The 21,678-nt window shown below is 39.4% G+C and overlaps 1 protein-coding gene and 1 pseudogene across 1 annotated transcript in view; one reads left to right on the forward strand and one right to left on the reverse strand.

Annotated features, from left to right (window-relative positions):
• The window catches only part of TTBK2 (tau tubulin kinase 2), a 298,458-nt gene that overhangs the window by 83,453 nt on the left and 193,327 nt on the right, over positions 1-21,678 (reverse strand).
• On the forward strand, positions 8,583-12,801 carry LOC139438188 (etoposide-induced protein 2.4 homolog pseudogene; annotated as a pseudogene).

Below are 21,678 nucleotides of genomic sequence, written 5' to 3' on the forward strand. Positions count from 1 at the left end.
ATTATTTCCCCAAATGCTCTTTCTGCCCCTTTTAACTTCTCATCTCCATCTGGAACTCCTATAACACTCATGTTGGTGCACTTCCTGATATCATTCAACTCCCTGAGTCCCTGCTCAATTTTTTCCATTTTCTCTCCCTTCGATTTCTGCTGTTCTGTCATCTATATCACTGATTCATTCTTCCATGTTTTTGAATCTGCTTTAGTATGCCTCTGTTGTATTTTTAATCTCAATTATAGTGTCTTTCATTCCCATAAGCTAATATTTTTCTAGTCAAAGTTTCAAAATTTCTTTGTGCTTACCCAGTGTCTTCTCAATGTCTTTTATTTCTTTAGCCATTTTTTCCTTCACTTCATGACTTGATTTAGGAGATTTGTATGAAGCTCATTGATTAGTTGTTTCAAGTCCTGTGTTTTATCTGGAGATTTGATTTGTTTCTTTTGTCCAAGTCACAGCTTAATTTTTCTTAGTATAGCTTGCAATTTTTTTGCTGATGTGTAGGCATCTGAGTCTGATGCTGAGTTTACTCTGATGTTCAGTTTCTTTCTCTTGCCTAGTGATTTACTGTTAAGTAACTGTGTGCTACCACTATTTTTTGATTTTTGGTTCTACTTGTTCTAGAACTTAAGAATTGACTTTAACTGCTCACACTTGGACTAAGGATCCAGTAATGGGATGCAGGACAGTTTCCAAGGAAATTGGAGAGGAGGGCAGTAATGCTACCAGATCACCTCTTTCTTCTACTACTATTTTACCCTTCTTTGTATGCATTTCCAGGTCTGCCAGCAGATGGTGCTCTACAGCAGACATCTCAGCTCAGACCATAGATGCTAGGGGATAATATATTCACTGTAAACTCACCAGGGCTCTGGCAGTGCAGAAGCAATGTTCTCAGGGTGAGCCATGTGTTGCAAACTTCCTCAGAAGCTGCTCTCCTCTCTTGATCAGCTGTACCCTCCCTCCCTCTATGTCCTTAGCAATCTGACCAGAGAAATAGGGAGGGTGTTTGAGATGGCAAATTATCTTTAGCTCCCTGCTGGCTCTCTGGGAAACAAAGTCACAGCTGCACCTGGCCTGGAAGTGTAGGACCCCTTCCACAAAGCAGACAAGTTCACTGGTCAAAATCTGTATTTGCTATAGGCTGTGTCCCTTTCTCTCCCCATTTTTGGGGAAGAGGAACCCTGGAACCCTTACAGTCTGTAACTGATGGCCAGGGGCTGGAGGACTCAGTATTGTTTGCACCAAAGGTGTGGGATGGGCACTAGTAGCTGCTATTGTAGCTTTACTCAGGATTTTTCCAGCCAGCTGAGACACCTTTCCTTTGTCTCTCTCTTCTAGGTGGTATGTAGCCTTCCCCTGGTGTCCTAAGCCCTAGAACAGTTTTCTAGTTTCTGCCTGTCCTCTAGCTAATTTTCTGGGAAAGAAGCTCCATCTTCCTGGAAATCTCCAAAATTGCATTAAATTTTAAGGGCTTCAGGTAGTTAAAAAAGAAAAAAAAAGAAGAAAGAAAAGAAAAAGCATTTTAAAATAGAGTCTCAATGAGAAGAATAGCTGGGATATGTGGCCTGAATACCCAGGGACTCCGGAGACTTTTACAGTCCTTCTAGCCCCTGAGTAAAGCAGGACCTGAAAAAAAATGATGTCTTAAAAAAAAAAGATGTCTTGTGGCCTTGTATGGAAAACTCTGAGAATCATAGAGGTCCCAGAAGTGCCAGAGATCTGAAATAGAATATTTTCTGAAAAGCTGGATTAGGCCTTTGTCTAGGGAAATTTCAGGGCTGCATCCCAACAAACAGGTCAGACCAGAGCCATCTCAGAGCCCATCGTGAACATTATTTCCACTAATTTTTAATAGAAAAGCTGATAAACAGAATTATATGTATTCTTCTAAACATTCTTAACTGTCCCCAATCCTGTCTACTTATTTCCTACTCTTTTCTTCAAAGCTCATTTCAGTGATCATTTGTTTACAACCAGATAGGTCAAATAGCAGTAATTTCTTTGAAGAAAAAAAATAGCAGGTATATGATACAAAAAAAAAAAATGTGTTTGTATAGACTATTTTGGACAGATTAAAGAAAAAAGAAAAAGCCTTTACTGAAGAGATCTAAATGAAATGAAAAACATGCAAATATCTGTACGAAAATGTCCCAGATGGGAAAGAATTGCATGTGGAAAGACCCTGAGACAGGAACAAGATGAATGTTGGAAGAACAGAAAGAATGGTAGTGGGGTGAGACTAATAAGAAAAGCTACAATTATGACACTTATATGCCAAGTACTGTTCTAAAGACTTAATCCTCAAAACTCTACTTAATCCTTACAACAGCCAAAAAAACAGGGTTTTTTTTTTTGAGTGCTTATTTTTTATTGCAGTTTTTTGAAGATACATAGACCACAAAAAATGTTACAGTAAAAAATATGAAAGGTTCCCACATTACCCCCCTCACTCCTCCCATAGCAACAACCTCTTTCATGAATGTAGCACATTCATTGCATTTGGTGAATACATTTTGGAGCACTGCTGCATCGCATGGATAAGAGTTTACATTGTAGTTCACACTCTCCCCTAGTCCATTCAGTGGGTTATGGCAGGATATATAATGGCCAGCACCTGTCCCTGCAATATCATTTAGGACAACTCCAAGTCCTGAAAATGCCCCCACATCACATCTCATCTTCCCTCTCCCTACCTTCAGCAACTACCATGGCCATTTTCTCCAGATCAATGCTGCAGTTTCTTCCATTACTAGTCACAATAGTTCCATAGTAGAATAAAAGTAAGTCCACTCTAATCCATATTTTATTCCTCCATCCTGTGGACCCTGGGATGGTGATGTCCACTCTGCCTCTATATTGAGAGAGGGCTTAGACCCACATGGTTGATGGATGTGATTCTCCTGCTTGCAGTTGTGGGCACTCTCAGGTGAAGATGGTTAACCAAACCATCTTCACCTCTCTGTTAGCTGACCTGGGTAAGTCCAACAAACCGGAGAGCCAGGGCAAGGTCTGGAGTCTGGAACCAGCAGAACAAAGTCACATGTAAAGAGGCCCCTGTGGAGCTGGGCCCATGGAGCAGCTTAACGTTGAGGAGACAAACCCTACCATATGTCTGATCCACCACAGCTGAATTCTGGGAGATGTGAACCTTGAGGGGAAGATCTCGGCATAGATTGGCTGCCATCTAGCTTTGCCATGTGGCAGGACACCAGGATTACCAGTAGCAGACTTTGGTGGGAAAGCTTCTCTAATGATGCATTGATTTGGACATTTCATGGCCTTGGAACTGTAAGTTTTTGGTATAATAAAGTTCCCATTATAAATATAAGTCAACCCATTTCTGGTACTTTGCTCAGCAGTCCCAAGGAAAAAAAAGACAAATATTTACTGACAGATTCATGTAACCCTACCTCTCAAGTAAGCCCCGAAGAAAAAATAGTGAATGTGGGAAAGAAAACTAAAAAGGTAAAAGGAAGTGAAAAGACACAGTTATAAAACCCAGGAATTTATTTTCCTACATTTATGACAATACTGTATTTCTATAGAAAATAAAGCATTGAAATAGTTTCAGTTCCTATGATGGTGATACTAGAGACCAGGGGTAGAAGGCAGAATGATGAAGGGCACAGAACAAAATACAGAGAAAGAAAGCTAAGCATTGAGGCACTAAAGGCATGATTCCCAGAAGGAACAAAAAATCAGGTTGGATAGAGTGCTGCAGATATTTTAAAGAAGAAAACATTTCTAATCTAACAAGAACAGAGTGATTCTAAATCCTAACCTTCAATGGATTGGGATAGCAGAAAAAGGACAAATTAAGGACACTTTTATTTGCAACCAAATTCATTATATCACATTTGGACAAGACGAATTTAAAAAAAACAAACAACAACCAGAAAACTACAACTCAGTTACTTGTTTAAGTAGATTTGAGAACAATATTCTTGAAGAATAAAGGACTTTCCTAACAGAATAGGGGCTCACTGTGGCAGCAATTCCCAAACTGGATAGGGGAGAGGGCAAAATGTGAAAAAAAACTTCCAAATAATGTTGACACATTTCCTCTAGGAAGACATGCCATAAATTGCAATTAAAAATCAAGAGAAATTGAGCATACTTTGAATCCTTTACTTCTTTTATCTAATAATATATTCTTAAACAATACGACCTCATCTGCACAGGTTATTAAAAAACCTTTTCAGGGGACTGGATGTGGCTCAAGCAGTTGAGCATCTACTTCCCACTTGGGAGGTCCCAGGTTTGGTTCCTGGTACCTCCTAAAAACAAAAACACAAGCAAACAAACATAAAAACCAACTTGGGGGAAGCAGACGTGGCTCAAGTGATTAAGCTCCTACCTACAAGATAGGATGTTCCAGATTCACTTCCTAGGGCCTCCAGGAAAAGGTGAGCTGGCACGAAGGGCAGGTGCCACAGGCTGATGCAACAAGATGACTCAACAAAGAGACACAAAGAAGACAGACAATGAGAGACACAACAAACCAGGGAGCTGAGGTGGCTCAAGCGATTGAGTGACTGTCTCCCAGGTTCAGTTACCAGTGCCTCCTAAGGAGAAGATGAGCAGACAGTGAGTACAAACAACAAGGGGAGGGAGGGCAGAATTTACAACCAAAAACGATCCCAGGGGAGCCAATGTGACTCAGTGGTTGAGAGCCGGCTTCCCACATACAAAGTTCCAGGTTCAATCCCTGGCGCTGGTACGAAACAACAACAACAACAAAAATCTTTACAACTTCAAAAACAGTTTCTAACTCCAACTGTAGTGGTATCATAAACTTCAATCAGCAAATGAAAAGACTGCTGATTCACTCAATCCAATTCATTCTGAGTATACAGAGCAAGGTGGAATATGTCAAAAGTAATTGTAAAAACAGCATGACAGGGAATCTGAGTTCTGCTCAATCACAGGACTACATAAATAGAATCACTATAACACTATGACAAACAGAACAAGGAAAAGATAATTAAGAAAAAATTGTAAATGGGCTTTGGCCTACAGTGAGTATTATAATCCCCTATAACAAAACAAATTCTAACAATATTAAGCACAGATGAAGTCCTTTCTGTGCTTAAAAAGTCCAGTCTTACTACAGCCATTATTTGCAAATTTTAACATCTCCAACCTAAAAATAATTGCTGCCTATTGTAATGTTATTGTTTCTAATTCTTTTCATTCCATAACAGTTTGATTTGATTCCTTACCTTAGCAAAAACATTTCTTAAGGTCCCTCAACTTATAAGTTCTATATTGTAGCTTACCATAAAAGAAAATCTTCATTACCATTAGGCAATTCTTGAACATGGCACCAAAAGCACAATCCATAAAAGAAAAAAATGACAAACTGAACTTGATCAAAATGCAAAATTTTTGTTTGGCAGAAGACACTGTTAGGAGGATGAAAAGGCAAGTTAAAGATTGGGGGAAATATCTGCAAACTGCATATCCAACTTGTATCCAGAATAGAGAACTCTCAAACCTCAACAATAAGAAAACAAACCTAATTTTAAAATGGACAAGACTTAAAACATCCACAGAAGGATGGCAAAGTAAGCATGTGAAACAATATTCATCATTAATCATTACAGAAGTGCAAAGCAAAACCATGATGAGCTAGCACTACATTGCTAGTAGAATGTAAAAAATATTGACTATACGAAGTGTTAATGAGGATGTGCAGCAACTGGAACTCTCAAACGTTGCTAGGAGGGAATGAAAATGGTACAGTCATTCTGGAAAACCATTTGGCTGTATCATAGAGTTGAAAAATATATTTACAGGGAAGCGGATGTGGCTCAACTGATAGAGTGTCCATCTACCATATGGAGGGTCCAGGATTCGATCCCCAGGGTCTCCTGACCCGTGTGGTAAGCTGGCTCATGTGCAGTGCTGCTGTGTGGAAGAAGTGCTGTGCCACACAGAGGTGTCCCAAGTAGGGGTGCCCCACGTGCAAGGAGTGCATTCTGCAAGGAGAGCTGCCCCACATGAAAAAAGTACAGCCCACCCAGGAGTGGCATTGCACACATGGAAAGCTGACGCAGCAAGATGACACAACAATAACAAAAAAGAGATGCATTTTCCCAGTGCCACCTGATAATGCAAGTGGATGCAGAACACACAGGAATGGACACAGAAGACAATGGGGGAAGGGGAGAGAAATAAATAAAATAAAACAAATACATGTACATATGACCTGGCAAGTCTACTCCTAGGCATTCAGCATGGCAAAATGAAAACCTAAGAATAAACAAAATTGAACACAAATATTTATAGCAGTTCTATTCACAATGTCTAGAAACTAGAAACCACTTAAATATCCCCTATCAAATGAGTGATAAACAAATGTAGTACTGTCATCCATTGAATACTATCCAGCAATGTAAAAGAAGTCAGTCTCAAAAGGTTACACATTGTGTGATTCTGTTTAAACAATATCCTCAAAAATACTGAACTACAGTAACACAGAATAGATCAGTGTTAGCAGTGAGCAGTGAGTGTGACCATAAATGGAGTGTTTTTTTTTTTTGGGGGGGGGGGGGGAAGGTTGTGATGATTAGGCTAAATTTATCAACTCGGCCAGGTAATGGTGACCAGTTATTTGGTCAAGCAAGCACTGGGCTAAATGTAATATAAGGGCATTTCATGCACTTTAATCAACAGTGAGTTTATTACATAGACGGCTGATTATATCTACAATCAACCAAGGATATTGCCACCAGCAAAAAGTCTCATCCAATCAGTTGAAATCCTTAAAAGGAAAAGTGATTTCAACAGAGAGGGAATTCCCAGCTCTAAGTCAGATAGCTAGCATCTCCTGGGAACTCATTAAGGACCTTCATTGGAGCCCCTGGTTTGTTGCCTGCCTTGCAGAATGTGGACTTATACATCCCCATGGTCGCATGAGAGAATTTTATAAAATCTCATACTATTTACAGATATCTCCTGTCTGTTCTGTTTCTCTAGAGAACCCTGACTAATATAGCTTGGTACCAGGAATGGTTCTTAGAAAACGAATCTAAAAAGTGGGATTTCTGAGTTGGTTCTGGGATTTTTGCAATTGGCTCTCTAATCTGATTAGGTTCAAGGGCACTGACTCTCTTTCCAGTAAGAGACCTTGATTGTCTCCCTCCCACAAGACATCAATACTGGTCCATTATATTGATGATATGCTGATTGGACCTAGTGAGCAAGAAGTAGCAATGACTCCACTTATGACTCCATAATGACTCCATTTGCATGAGAGGGGATGGAAGACAAACCCAACAAAAATACAGGGGACTTCCACCTGAGTGAAATTTCTAGGTATCCAGTGGTGTGGGGCATGTCAAGATAACCCTTCTAAAGTGAAGAATAAGTCACTGCATCAGGCCCCTCCTAGGACCAAACAAGAGGCACAACTCTTAGGTAGACTCCTCATATTTTGGAGACAACACATTTCTTTTTTTGGGTGTGCTACTCCGGCTCATTTACCGAGTGACCAGAAAAGCTGCAAGTTTTGAGTGGGGACTGGAACAAGAAAAGCCTTGTGACAGGTCCAGGCTGTTGTGAAAGCTGCAACACCACTTGGGCCATATGATGCAACAGATTCAATGGTGCTGGAAGTGTTAGTGACAAAGAGAGATGCCGTCTGGAGCCTTTGGCAGGTCCTTATAGGAGAATCACAATGCAGACCCTTAGGATTTTGGAGCAAAGCCCTGCCATCCTCTGAAGATAACTACTCTCCTTTTAAGAAACAGCTTTTGGCCTGCTACTTGGCCTTAGTAAGACTGAACACTTAACCATGGGCCACCAAGTTAACATGAGATCTGAGTTGTCTATTATGAGCTGGGTATTGTCTGAACCACCAAACCATAAAGTTGGGCACGTACAGCAGCACTCCATCTTATAAAGTGGAAGTGGTATATATGAGATAGGGCTCAAGGGGATCCTGAAGGCACAAGTAAGTTACTCGAGGAAGTGGCCCAAAAGTCTATGGCTACCCTGACTCCTGCCACATTACCATCTCTTTCCCAGCCCACAGATATGGCCTCTTGGGGAGTTCCTTACAATCCGTAGACTGAGGAAGAGAAAACTGAGGCCTGGTTTACAGATAGTTCTGCACAATATGCAAGTAACACCCGAGAGTAGACAGCAGCAGCACTGCAGTCCCTTTCTGGGACATCCCTGAAGGACAGTGGTCCTTTCAGTGGGCAGAACTTCAAGCAGTGTGCCTGTATGTTCATTTTGTTTGGAAGGAGAAATGGCTGGAGGTATGTTTGTACATGGAGGTACATTTGTCATAGGCTGTTGCCAGTGGTTTGATTGGTTGATGAAGGACTTGGAAAGAACATGATTGGAAAATTGGTGGCAAGAGGTCTGGGGAAGAGATATGTAGATAGACCTTTCTGACTGGGCAAAAAATACGAAAATGTTTGTGTCCCATGTGAATGCTCACCATAGGGTGACCTCAGCAGAGGAAGATTTTGATAATTAAGTGGATAAGATGACCTGCTCTGTGGCTAGTGCTCAGTCTTTTTCCCCAGTCACTCCTGTCACTGCCCAATGGGCTCATGAATAAAATGGCCATGGTGGTAGAGATGGAGGTTATGCACGGGCTCAGCAACATGGACTTCTCCTCACCAAGGATGACCTGGCTACAGCCACTGCTGAGTGCCCAATCTGCCAACAGCAGAAACCACACTCAGCTCCTGATATGGTACCATTCCCCAAGGTGATCAGCCTGCTACCTGGTGGCAGGTTGATTACCCTGGACCACTTCCATCATGGAAAGGGCAGTGATTTGTTCTATTTGGAATAGATACATACTCCAGATATGGGTTTGCCTTCCCTGCATGCAATGCTTCTCCAAACTACTATCCATGGATTTACCAAATACCTTATCCATCAACACAGCATTCTACACAGCATTGCTTCAGGAACCCACTTCACAGCAAATGATGTGCAGGAATGGGCACATGTTCATGGAATTCACTGGTCTTATCATGTTCCCCATTATCCAGAAGCAGCTAGATTGACAGAAAGGTAGAATGACCTTTTGAAGACTCAATTATGGTGTCAATTAAGTGGCAATACCTTGCAGGACTAGGGGCTGGGGTAATGTTCTCCAGGAGGCTGCATATACTCTATATCAGCATCCACTCTATGGTGCTGTTTCTCCCATTGCCAGGATTTATGGTCCAGGAATCAAGGGGTGGATATGGGAGTGGCACCACTCATTATTACCTCTAGTGATCCACTAGGAAAATTTCTGCTTCCTGTCCCTGCAACCTTAAGCTCTGCTGGTCTATAGGTCTTAGTTCCAAAATGAGGAGTGCTTTCACCTGGGAACAGAACAATGATTCAACTGAACTGGAAGTTAAGACTGCCACCTGGTCACTTTAGGCTCAGCATGCCTCTGAATCAATGGACAAAGAAGGGAATTACTATACTGACTGGGGGTTATTGATTCTGACTATCAAGGGGAAATAGGAGGTAAAGAAGAGTTTGCCTAGAATACAGGAGATCCCATAGGTGTCTCTTAGTACTACCATGCCCTGTGATTAAAGTCAGTGGAAAATTACAACAAACCAATCCAAGCAGGATTAATCATGGTCCAGAATTTTCAGGAATGAAAGTTTGGGTCACCCCATCAGGCAAAGAACCACAGCCAGCTGAGGTGCTTCCTGAGGATAAATGGAACATGGAATGGGTAAAGGAAGAAAGAAGTGATAAATACTTGACCTCATGACCAGGTACAGAAATGAGGACTATAATTTTCATGAATCATTTTCCCTTGTTTCGTTATATTTGTTTATATACATAAAATGAATACCTTTGTTTTCTTCCTTAACCTTTGCTCTTATCATATGACATAAATTGTATTAGTTTCATGTCATAGTATTTAAGGATGTCAAGTTTATAAGTGAATACTACCCAAGGACTTGTACCATATTGTGGAGGGAATTAGTGCATTTCTGATTATATGCATGACAGTTGATTATTTGTTAGGCAGAAACACATATCTGTTATTGTTTTTATTTAGAGACTAAGTATGGTTTAAAGTGATGTATATGGCTGCTAAGTTGACAAGGGGTAGACTGTGATGGTTAGGCTATGTGTCAACTTGGCCAGGTAAAGGTGCCCAGTTGTTTGGTTAAGCAAGCACTGGGCTAATTGTAATACAAAAGCATTTCACGGACTTTAATCTTCAGTGAGCTGATTGCACAGATGGCTGATTATATCTACGATCAACCAAGAAGACTGCCATCAGCAATGAGTGATGTCTCACCCAATCAGTTGAAAGCCTTAAAAGGGGAAGTGATTTCAACATTAAGAGAGTGAATTCACGGCTTTAGTCAGACAGTCAGTGACTCCTGGGAACTCATCAAGGACATTCACCGGAACCCTTGGTTTGCAGCCTGTCCAGTGGAATTTGGACTTGTGCATCTTCATGGTTGTGTGAGAGAATTTTATAAAATCTCCTGCTATTTATAGATATCTCCCGTCAGGTCTGTTTCCCTAGAGAACCCTGACTAATACACATGGTTAGGTTTGGATTTCCTCTTTATCTTACCCTCAAGCCCAGGACAGGACCCAGACTCAGAAAAGACAGACAGGACCCTGCACTTTGCATTTACTGAAGGTTGATCTTCTTGATAGGAATGAGTAACTCTGAAAGACAGTCAGTGTGCAGAACTGTGAAAGGTGTTTTTTCCATGGGTTTGTTTTTAGCAGCTCCTGGCACTCAAGGAAATCTCTGCCATATTAATAACTGGCTACACCTTAAAGAAAAGGCAGTATATTATAGAGATAATACTTTAAAATATTAAAATGTACAGTGCAACAAAAGATTACAAAACAAAGAAAGAGGAAATGATGGCTCAAGTAAAGGAACAAGATCCAGAAACCATCAACAAAGAGGACCAAATTTTGGACATGCTAGATAGAGAATGCAAAAAAATGATCCTCAATATAATCAAGGAGATAAAGGAAAATATGGAGAAACTAAAGGCTTTAGAAAAAAAATAATGAATGAATAAGTTGTGAATCGCAATAGAAATAGAAGTTTTAAAAAGGAAGCAAATGGAAATAATAGAGTTGAAGTACTAATCAAATGAAAAACTCCCTAGAAGGGGGGAACAGATGTGGCTCAAGCAACTAAGCACCCACTTCCTACATGGGAGGTCCTGAGTTTGATTCCTAATACCTCCTAAAGGAGACAAACAATGAGCAAAAAAAAAAAAAAAAAAAAAAAAAAATGAGCAAGACAATAACTAAAAACAAACAGAAAACAAGCAAAAAAAAAAAGGGCAGGAAGCTGATGTGGCTCAAGCAGTTGAGCACCTGCCTCCTCCATGAGAGGTCCTGACTTCGGTTCCTGGTGCTTCGTAAAGAAAAAACAAATAGACAACAAGCAGACAAGGAGCACAAACAATGAGCAAAACAGATAGGGGAGCCATCTTGGGGGAAGGGAGGATTACCTAGAAGGTTTCAACAATAGTTTGGATCTCTCAGAAGATAGAATTGGTGAACCCAAAGTCAAGAAAAGATTCAAGTTGAGGAGAAGGGGGAAAAAAGAATTAAAAAAGCAAGTAAGAGGAATGTGGGGCACCATCAAGCATATCAATATACGCACTGTGCTATAACAGAGCTATGTACTATAGAAAAACATGTTCGTAATCTCAGTCCCTTCTGTGGGTGTAAGCACACTGTAAATAAGACCTTTTGGTGAAGTTATATCAGTTAATGTGTGGTCCAACTGAATCAGAGTCCTATTCCTATAACTTGAGTCATTTATAAGAGAAAAGAAATTCAGACACACAGAGAGAAAGGGAAGAAAACAGGGGAATCAAGGGAACCAAGAAGCCAATGAGGGCCACCATGTGCATTGCCAAGTGATAGAAAAGCCAATGACCACAGATTGCTAGCAGCTACCCACAGAATGCCAAATCTTCTGGGAGAAAAGAATTGCCCTGTTGACACTTTGATTTTGGACTTCTCCTGGCTTTAAAACAGTGAGCCAGTAAATTCCCATTGTTCAAGCCAATCCATTGCCTGGTATATGCTTTAGCAGTCAGGAAAACAAAACATGCAGTATGGGAGTCCCAGAAGAAAGAGAGGAAGTGGCAGAAGGAATAGTCAAAGAAATTATAGCAGAAAACTTCCCAAATTTAATGACAGACATGAATATCGACAGTCAAAAAGCCAACAAACTCTGAAAAGGACAAACTTGAAGAGAGGTATCATGGAGGAAGCCTCACCCAATCCCTAGTGTCAGCAAAATAATTGCTGACAGGCTCTTCAACCTTTTGCTGCAGCTCTTTTCCTCATCCAGGGTACATTTGTCAGTCTCTTTCCCATTCATCTTGTTGGTCAGCTGGATAGTCTCTTACATAATATGTCCCTTTTATACTTACTTTACTGCTTCGAATATCACTGGTTCAATAAAAGGAATTGAAACACACCAGAGGCTTTCAAATATACAAAGAACTGGCCTTACTACTTTGGCCTGGTTTGCCCTTGGCTTTTCTCACAGCAATGCAGTCAACATACATTATCAGTGGCTGCCTCTTCACTATCTCTTCCTTTATTCATTATCAGCGCCAATAAAGCAAAGACCCCTGGCCAAGCATACCTTTCCCAGTTGCGCCTCTTCTCCTTGGTAGTCTTACTTCTTAAGTAAGCAACAGACTCCTCCACAAGACAGTCTATCTGCAGTCTGCCCTGAGTAGCTCAACTTCTGCAGAGAAGTTCTATTCACCACATCCGTCGCCTGACAAACTGAAGGCTGCTGCAGGCCACTGAATCTCCTACCATAAGTGGGTGGGACTGAAAGGTTGTGCAGATCTTTTACCTGTTCACCTTCCTCGACCCACTCTGCCAAGGACCCTGTGCATATTCCCTTCTTTCTGAGTACTTGGAATTTTTGTCTCTGGTGCACATAAGGCAGAATCTATTGACACCAGTATGTGAATTTTTTTACACCACCCTGAGTCTGAAAGGACCAAACGTTTTCTGTAGCTATTTTCTAGCATTTGTCGGTCGCTGTGCCTGGGCTGATGTGAATACTTGTTTTTTTCCCTATGCAATTTACTCTCCTACCTCCCCTTCCTGTCTTCCACTAGCCTTGGAAGAACGGATTTTGTAAATCCAGGGGTTGTAATTCGTGGATTTGCTTTTTTTCTGTGAAGCACATACCCTGAAGTTGTTCCTGGTCACTCCCTTTGTAGCCATGTTTTGTTTCTAGTAACTCAGGTTAGGTTTGGGTCTCTTGCTCTACTGTAAAAAATGAACCAGAAGAAACTGGACAGGAAGAAAGACCACAAGAAGATCGGCTGGGTTTTGAGGAGTGATTTTCTCTCTTTCCCTTGAAGGAGAAAAAGCTTTTTTCACTGGTATATTTAAAGTTCTCAAAGTGTGGGGAGGTACCAATTCTAGACAAGTGCCACTGCAATATAGAATGGGCAGAGAACTAAACTTTTAAACTCTGAGTGGGCTGGAATTTACTCTTGGCCACTACTGTGTCTGTCTGATATTTCAAAGGAATATTGGAGGCTATGAATAGGAACTGGAGGGGTAAATTTATTAAACAAATTAAACTTGTAATTGTTTGGCAAAAAAATGAGGGGAAGATTAAGAGATTCTCAGACACAAAAGCTGAAGGAGTTTGTCACCACCAGACATGCTCTACAAGCAGAGGGAGTTCTTCAGACTGAAAGGAAAGGAAACTAGACAGTGACCAAAGTGACACAAAGAAATAAAGTTGGAGAGGATTGTAGGAAAGTGCCAGAGGAGGAAGGCCCATGACTCAGTTCCCTAACCAGAATAATCATTAAACAGGCAGGAAATTTCTGAATATTTCAAAGCCCCAGAGTACAGTAGAAAACTGTACAGAATTCAGGGAAGAGGAAGAGGAACAGGAAGGAGGAGGTAAAAAATGGTGAAGATGAATAAATGACTCTCTCCATAGTAAATGGGCACTTATACCTCTCTGTGTGGCAGGGCACAGAAAATGATTCATCATATACAAGGGAAACCCAATAAGCTTAAATGCTGATTTATTGTCAGAAATCATGGAGGCAAGAAGGCAGTAGTATGATATACTTAATGTACTGAAAGAGAAAAATTGCAAGCAAAGACTCATATGCAGCAAGACTATTTCAAAAATGAGGGCAAGTTTAGAATAGTCACAGATAAACTGAGAGTTTGTAACAAAGAGACTGACTTTACAGGAAATACTAAAGGGAGTACTACAGCTTGAAAAGAGAAGACAGGAGAGAGAGGCTTGGAAAAGAGTGTAGAAATGAAAATTAAATCAATCAAAGTAACCAAAACTGTAAAAAGAGTTTTGAAAATAAGATGTGACAGATAAAACCCAAAGGTCAAAATGGGTGAAGTAGTACTGACTTTACAGTAGTAACCTTGAATATTAATGGATTAAAGTCCCCAGTCAAAAAACACAGACTGGCAGAATGGATAATAAAATATGAGTCATCTATATGCTGTCTATGACAGACTCACCTTAGACCCATGATACAAACAGATTTAAAGTGAAAGGCTGGAAAAAGATATTCCACAAATGCAGTAATCAGAAAAAAAGCTGAAGTAGTTGCATTTATATCAGATGAAATAGACTTTAAAAGCAAGGTTGTTTTTAGAGACTATATATTAATAAAAGGGGCAAAAAAACAGGAAGAAATAACAATAATAAATGTATATGCATTTGACCTGGATGCCCCAAATTACATGAGGCAAACACTGGCAAAATGGAAGGGATTAAGAGCTGTCTTTACAATAATCATTGAAGATTTCAAGAGACTACTCTCATCATTAGATAGAACATCTGGGCAGAGGTGCAATAAAGAAACAGAGAGTTTTAATAGTATGATAAATGAACCAAACCTAATAGACATATACAGAACAATGCACACCAAAACAGCAGGATATACATTCTTCACTAGGGCTCATGGATCTTTCTCCAGGATAGATGATATGTTAGGTCACAAACAGATGTCAATAAATTTAAAAAGGCAGAAATTATACAAAGCCTTTTCTCAGAATATAATGAAATAAAGCTGAAGTCAACAACAGGCAGAAAAAGGAAAAAAAATCACAACTACATAGTGATTAAACAACACACTCTTAAATAATCAATGCATCGAAGAGGAAATGCCAAGAGAATGTAGCAAAGGCAATGCTGAGAGGGAAATTTATAGCCCTCAATGCTTACATTAAACAAGAAGAAAGTGCTAAAATCAATGACCTAACTACACAGCTGGATTTACTAGAAAAAGCATAGCAAATTATTCCCAAAACAAGCAGAAGGAATGAAATAACAGTGATCAAAGCAGAAATAATTGAAATTAAGAACAAGGAAAACTATAATATTAATGCATTGACATATCTGTAGTTCGAGTGTGGCCAACTCTTTAAAAGTTAATTTGATAATTAATGTTTTATGGCCCTTGAGAATAATTAGTGACATTGAAAATTTTTTATTAAGCACTTTTACTTTTATCCTTCCTAAAAATAGTTTGTTGAAAAAAAGGTGAGTTCTACCAAGCATTCAAAAAAGATTTAATATCTTACTCAAACTTAAAAAAAAAAGAATGATAAGGTATGCTACCAAACTCATATATGAAGCCAATATCACCCTAATAACAAATCCATATAAAATTACAAAAAAGAAAGTTACAGACCCAGTTTCCCAACGAATATAGATGGAAAAACCTTCACGAAACACTAATTGAATCCAACAACATATTAAAAGAATTATTCATCACAATCACTGGATTTTAGACCAAGCATGCAAGGTGGTTCAAAAAAGAAAATAAAACCACATATTATATCACATTAATAAATCAAAGAAGAAAAATCACATGATCATCTCAACTGATGCATAAAAAGCATCCTTTCCTGATAAAAATACTCCAAAAGGTAGCAGCTGAAGGAAATTTTCTCAACATGATAAAGGGCATATATGAAAAACCCACAGCTAATGTACTCAAGGATGAAGGACTGGAAGTTTTCTCATTGAGATCAGGAACAAGACAAGGATGCCCACCATCATCACTGTTGTTCAATATAATGCTAGAGGTTCTAGCTAGAGTAATCAGGCAAGAAAAAAAAAAAAAAGAAAGGTGTCCAAATTGTTAAGGAAGAAGTAAAACTTTTGCTATTCACAGATAATATGACCCATCACCTAGAAAGTCCCCCCAAAAAACTACAACAAAGCTACTAGAGCTAGTAAATGAGTTCAGCAGAATGGTAGGATACAAGATTAACACAAAAATCAGTATGTTTCCAAACATTAGTAATGAGCAATCTGAGGAAGAAGTCAGGAAAAAAAAATCCCATTTACAAGAGCAAGTAAAAGAATCACATATTTAGGAATCAATTTAACCAAGGATATAAATCACTTGTATTCAGAAAACTACAATGCAATGTTAAAAATAAATGGAATAATATTATAAGTTTACAGCCTTTTTTAAAGAAATGGAAAAGCAAATTATAAAATATATTTGGAAGGATAAGGGGCCCCATATAGCCAGAAACATCTCAAAAAGGAAGAATGAAGTTGGAGGACTCTTCTGGATTTAAAGCATATTACCTAGCTACTACAGTGGTCAAAACAGCATGGACCTGGCATAAAGACAGACACACAGACCAATGGTATGAAACTGATGGTTCAGAAACAGACCTTCATATCTATGTTCAAGTGATTTTTGACAAGGATGTTAAGCCCAACCAGCTGGGGTAGAATAGTCTGGTGCTGGGAGAACTGGATATCCATAGTCAAAAGAAAGAAAGAGGGGAAACGGACTTTGGCCCAGTGGTTAGGGCGTCCGTCTACCATATGGGAAGTCCGCGGTTCAAACCCCGGGCCTCCTTGACCCGTGTGGAGCTGGCCATGCGCAGTGCCGATGCGCGCAAGGAGTGCCGTGCCACGCATGGGTGTCCCCCGCGTGGGGGAGCCCCACGCGCAAGGAGTGCGCCCGTGAGGAAAGCCGCCCAGCATGAAAAGAAAGAGCAGCCTGCCCAGGAATGGCGCCGCCCATACTTCCCGTGCTGCTGACGACAACAGAAGCGGACAAAGAAACAAGACGCAGCGAATAGACACCAAGAACAGACAACCAGGGGAGGGGGGGAAATTAAAATAAATAAATAAATCTTTAAAAAAAAAAAAAACAAAAGAAAGAAAGAGGACCTCTATTTCACACCTTATATAAAAATGAACTCAAAATGGATCAAAGACCTAAATATAAACACTAGAACCAAAACACTCTTAGAAGAAATACAGGGAAACATCTTCAAGACCTTGGCGGTAGGTGGTGGTTTCTTAAACCATACACTGAAAGCACGAGCAATGAAACACAAATGGATAAATGGGACCTCCTCAACCTTAAACACTTTTGTACTTCAAAGAACTTTTCCAGAAGGTGAAAATGCAACCCACTCAATGGGAGAAAATATTTGGAAACCTCATATCCGATAGGGTTTGATTTTCATGCTATATAAAGAGAACATACAACTCAACAGAAAAAGAGCAACCAATCCCATTTAAAAATAGGCAAAAGACTTAGACATTTCTCCAAAGAGGAAATAACAACTGGGTGAAAAAGGACATGAAAAAATGTTCAGTATCATTAGCTATTAGGGAAATGCAAATCGAAAGTACAAATGAGATATCATCTCACACCTCATAAAATGGCCATTATTTAAAAAAAAAAAAAAAGTATGAGAGAGGATGTGGAGAACACTCCTTCCCTGTTGGTGGGAATGTAGAATGGTACAGCCTCTGTGGGATACAGTTTGGCAGTTTGTCAGGAAGCTAAATATAGAAATGTTGTATGATGCAGCAATCCCTGTACTGTATCTTCTGGATATTTTGAGCAATATATCCAAATACAATGAAAACAGTTATGTGAACAGACATTTGCACACCAATGTTCAAAGCGGTGTTATTCACAACTGTCAAGAGATGGAAGCAACCCAAGTGTTCATTAACCAAGAAATGGATAAATAAAATGTGGTATATAAATATGATGGAATACTATGCTGCTATAAGAAGAAATGAAATTGGGACACATATGCTAAAATGGATGTACCTTGAGGACATTATGCTGAGTGAAACAAGCCCAACACAAAAGGACAAATATTGTATGGTCTCACAAATATGAACTAAATACGAAGAATAAACACATGGAGCTAAAATCTTAGACTAGGTTACCAGGAGGTAGGATGAGGGCTGAGAAGGGGTACTGTTGCTTAATGTATATAGAATGTGTAATTAGCTTTACCAAAAATGTGTGGAAATGGATAGAGTTGATGGTAACACAGTATTGTGAATATAACTGACACAGCTGGTTTATAAATGGGATTGTTGCTGAAAGGGGTAGTTTAGGGACATAAACTTCAACTGAAGAAAGCTAGAGAATAATCTAGGGTCTGAATAACAGTGAACCCAGAGGTGGATAAAATTGTAAGTCAGTAGTACAATTACAAGAATGTTCTTCTATGAATTTGAACGACTGTACATCACTATTACATAGTGTTAAGAATATGGTGTTGCATAGGAAAAATACAGTTAATGCAATTTATGGACTACAATTAACAGCAATATTGTAATATTCTTGCATCAATGTCAAAGAAGTTACTATATCAACACTAAGGGTCAATAATAGGGAGGAATGGGATTTTTAAAAATTTTTAAAGATTTTACTGCAGCAATGACTATACAACTGAGTGTACATTTTGGATAGATTGTACAAGGCATGGGTCTGTATAACACAGTGAACCATATGGTGGAAGATGGACTGTGGTAAACAGTAGAAACATGAGAGTGTTCTCTCAAGAACTCCAAAAAATGCTCAATACTACTACATGGTGTTAAAAATATGGGGTAGGTGGCGGACTTGGCCCAGTGGCTAGGGCATCTGTCTACCACATGGGAGGTCCGCGGTTCAAACCCCGGGCCTCCTTGACCCGTGTGGACCTGGCCCATGCACAGTGCTGATGCGCGCAAGGAGTGCTGTGCCACGCAGGAGTGGCTCCGTGCAGGGGAGCCCCACACGCAAGGAGTGCACCCCGTAAGGAGAGCCGCCCAGCACGAAAGAAAGGGCAGCCTGCCTAGGAATGGTGCCGCACATATGGAGAGCTGACACAACCAGATGATGCAACCAAAAGAAACACAGATGCCCATGCCGCTGACAACAACAGAAGCAGAAAAAGACGACGCAGCAAGTAGACACAGAGAACAGCAACCAGGGTGGGGGGAAGGGGAGAGTAATAAATAAATAAATAAATAAATCTTTAAAAAAAAAATAGGAGGTATATGTAAAATACATACCAAATGTAAGCTATGGACCACAGTCGGTATTAATAGTCTGACAATGTTCTTTCATAATCTGTAATAAATGCTCCACAACAATGTAAGGTGTTGGTGTAGGGGTACTGAATGGAAATTCTGCACACTATGCATGATTGTTTTGTAGGTTCCAAATGTTAACTACCAAGAAAACCCAGCATGACTTAACTATATGCTATCAGCAAGTGACTTAACCTAATTTTAAAGATATAAGTAGGTTGACAGTAAAGGGAGCTGGGGTGGCTACACAATACCAAATAAAAAGAGATTTTAAGTCAAAAACAGTTACAAGGGACAAAAATGGTCATTACAACTAATAAAAGCGACAATTCAACAGGAAGATTTAACAATTACATATGTACCTAAAAGCAGAACCACAAAATATATGAGGCAAATATTGACAGATTTAAAGGTAGAAAGTGATGGTTCTGTATTAGTAAAAGGAGACTTTAACACATTACCCTCAATAATGGCTCGAACTTTAAGTCAGAATACCAATAAGGAAGTATAGAAATTGTATGATACACTAGACCAACCAGATCTGACAAATACATCTAGAACACTGCATCCACAAAAACAGAATAGGGAAACGGATATGGTTCAAGCAGTTGGGCTCCCGTCTACCATATGGAGGGTCCAGGGTTCAATGTCCAGGGCCTTCTGGTGAAGGTAAGCTGGCCCAAGCAGAGTGCTGGCCCACGCAGGAGTGCCACCCTGTGCAGAAGTGCTGGCTGACACAGAGAGCTGGTGCAGCAAGATGACACAACAAGAGACACAGAGGAAAGACAATGAGAAGACGTAGCAGAAGAGGGAGCTGAGGTGGCGCAAGAGAATGATCGCCTCTCTCCCACTCCAGAAGGTCCCAGGATTGGTTACCAGAGCCACCTAATGAGAATACAAGCAGACACACGAAGAACACACAGCAAACGAACAGAGAGCAGACAATGGGGGTGGGGTGGGAGGGAGAAATAAATCTTTTTTTTAAAAAAACAAGATTCACAAATATGTGGAAATTAAACATCATCAAACAACCAATGGATTATAAAGAGGAAACCAGAAGCAAAAAAAGGAAATATCATGAGGTAAATGAAAAAAAAAAAAACAACATAACAAAATATATGGGATGCAGCAAAGGCAGTGCTGAGAGGGAAATTCATAACTCTTAATGCTTACATTTAAAAAGAAGCAAGCCATCAAATCAGAGACTTAAATTCAAAACTGGAAGAACTAGGAAAAGAAAAGCCAATCAAACCCAAAGTGAGCAGAAAGAAAGAAATGACAAAGATCAAAGAAGAGATAAAATGAAATAAAAAATTTAAAAATACAAAGAATCAACAAAACCACAAGTTGATTCTTTGAAAAGATCAATAAAATTCACAAATCTTTAGCTAGAATACATAGAAAAAAAAGAGGATACAAATTATGAAAATCAGAAATAAAAAGGGGCACATTACTATCAACCCCAAGGAAATAAAAAGATCCGAGGAAACCAAGAGAACTCACAAAAAAGAAAACCACGGACCAATATCTCTTATAAATAGATGTAATAATCTCAAAATACTAAAACTAAATCCAATAGTACATTAAAATAATTATATACCACAATCAAGTGTAATTTATTCCTGGTAGGTAAGGGTGGTTCAACATAAGAAAATCAATTAATACATCACATTAATAGAATAAGGAAAAAAGCCACATGATCATCTCAATTGATGCAGAAAAGGCATCTGAAAAAAACACAGTACCTTTCTTGCTAAAACACTTAGAATACTAGGAATAGAAGGAAATAGGGCATATATGAAAAGCCCATACCTAACACCCTACTTAATGATAAAAGGCTGAAAGCTTTCCCTCTAAGATCAAGACAAGGATGTCTACTGTCATCCCCCTACACACAAATCATAAGCAACAAAAGAAAAAAAAAGATAAATGGGTTCATCAAAAGTAAAATCTTACACCTTAAAGGATTTCATCATGAAAGTAAAAAGGCAAGCAACACATGGGAGAAAATAATCGGAAATCAACCTATCCAATAAAGCAATATCTAGTATATATAAAGGAGTCCTCCAACAACAAAAAGACAAACAACCCAAATAAAAAATGGGACAAGACTTGAACAGATATGTCTTTGAACAGATATGTCTTCTTTGAACAGATATGTCTTCTGGCCAGAAAGCATAAGAAAAGTTGCTTAACATCATTAACTATCATGATAATGCAAATCAAACCCATGATGAGATAACATTTGACACCAATTAGAATGGCTGCTATTAAATTTTTTAAAAAATTGAAAGCAGAGTCTCAGATATTTGTAC

The sequence above is a fragment of the Dasypus novemcinctus genome, chromosome 3 (genome assembly GCF_030445035.2).
Source record: "Dasypus novemcinctus isolate mDasNov1 chromosome 3, mDasNov1.1.hap2, whole genome shotgun sequence".
Taxonomy (NCBI): domain Eukaryota; kingdom Metazoa; phylum Chordata; class Mammalia; order Cingulata; family Dasypodidae; genus Dasypus; species Dasypus novemcinctus.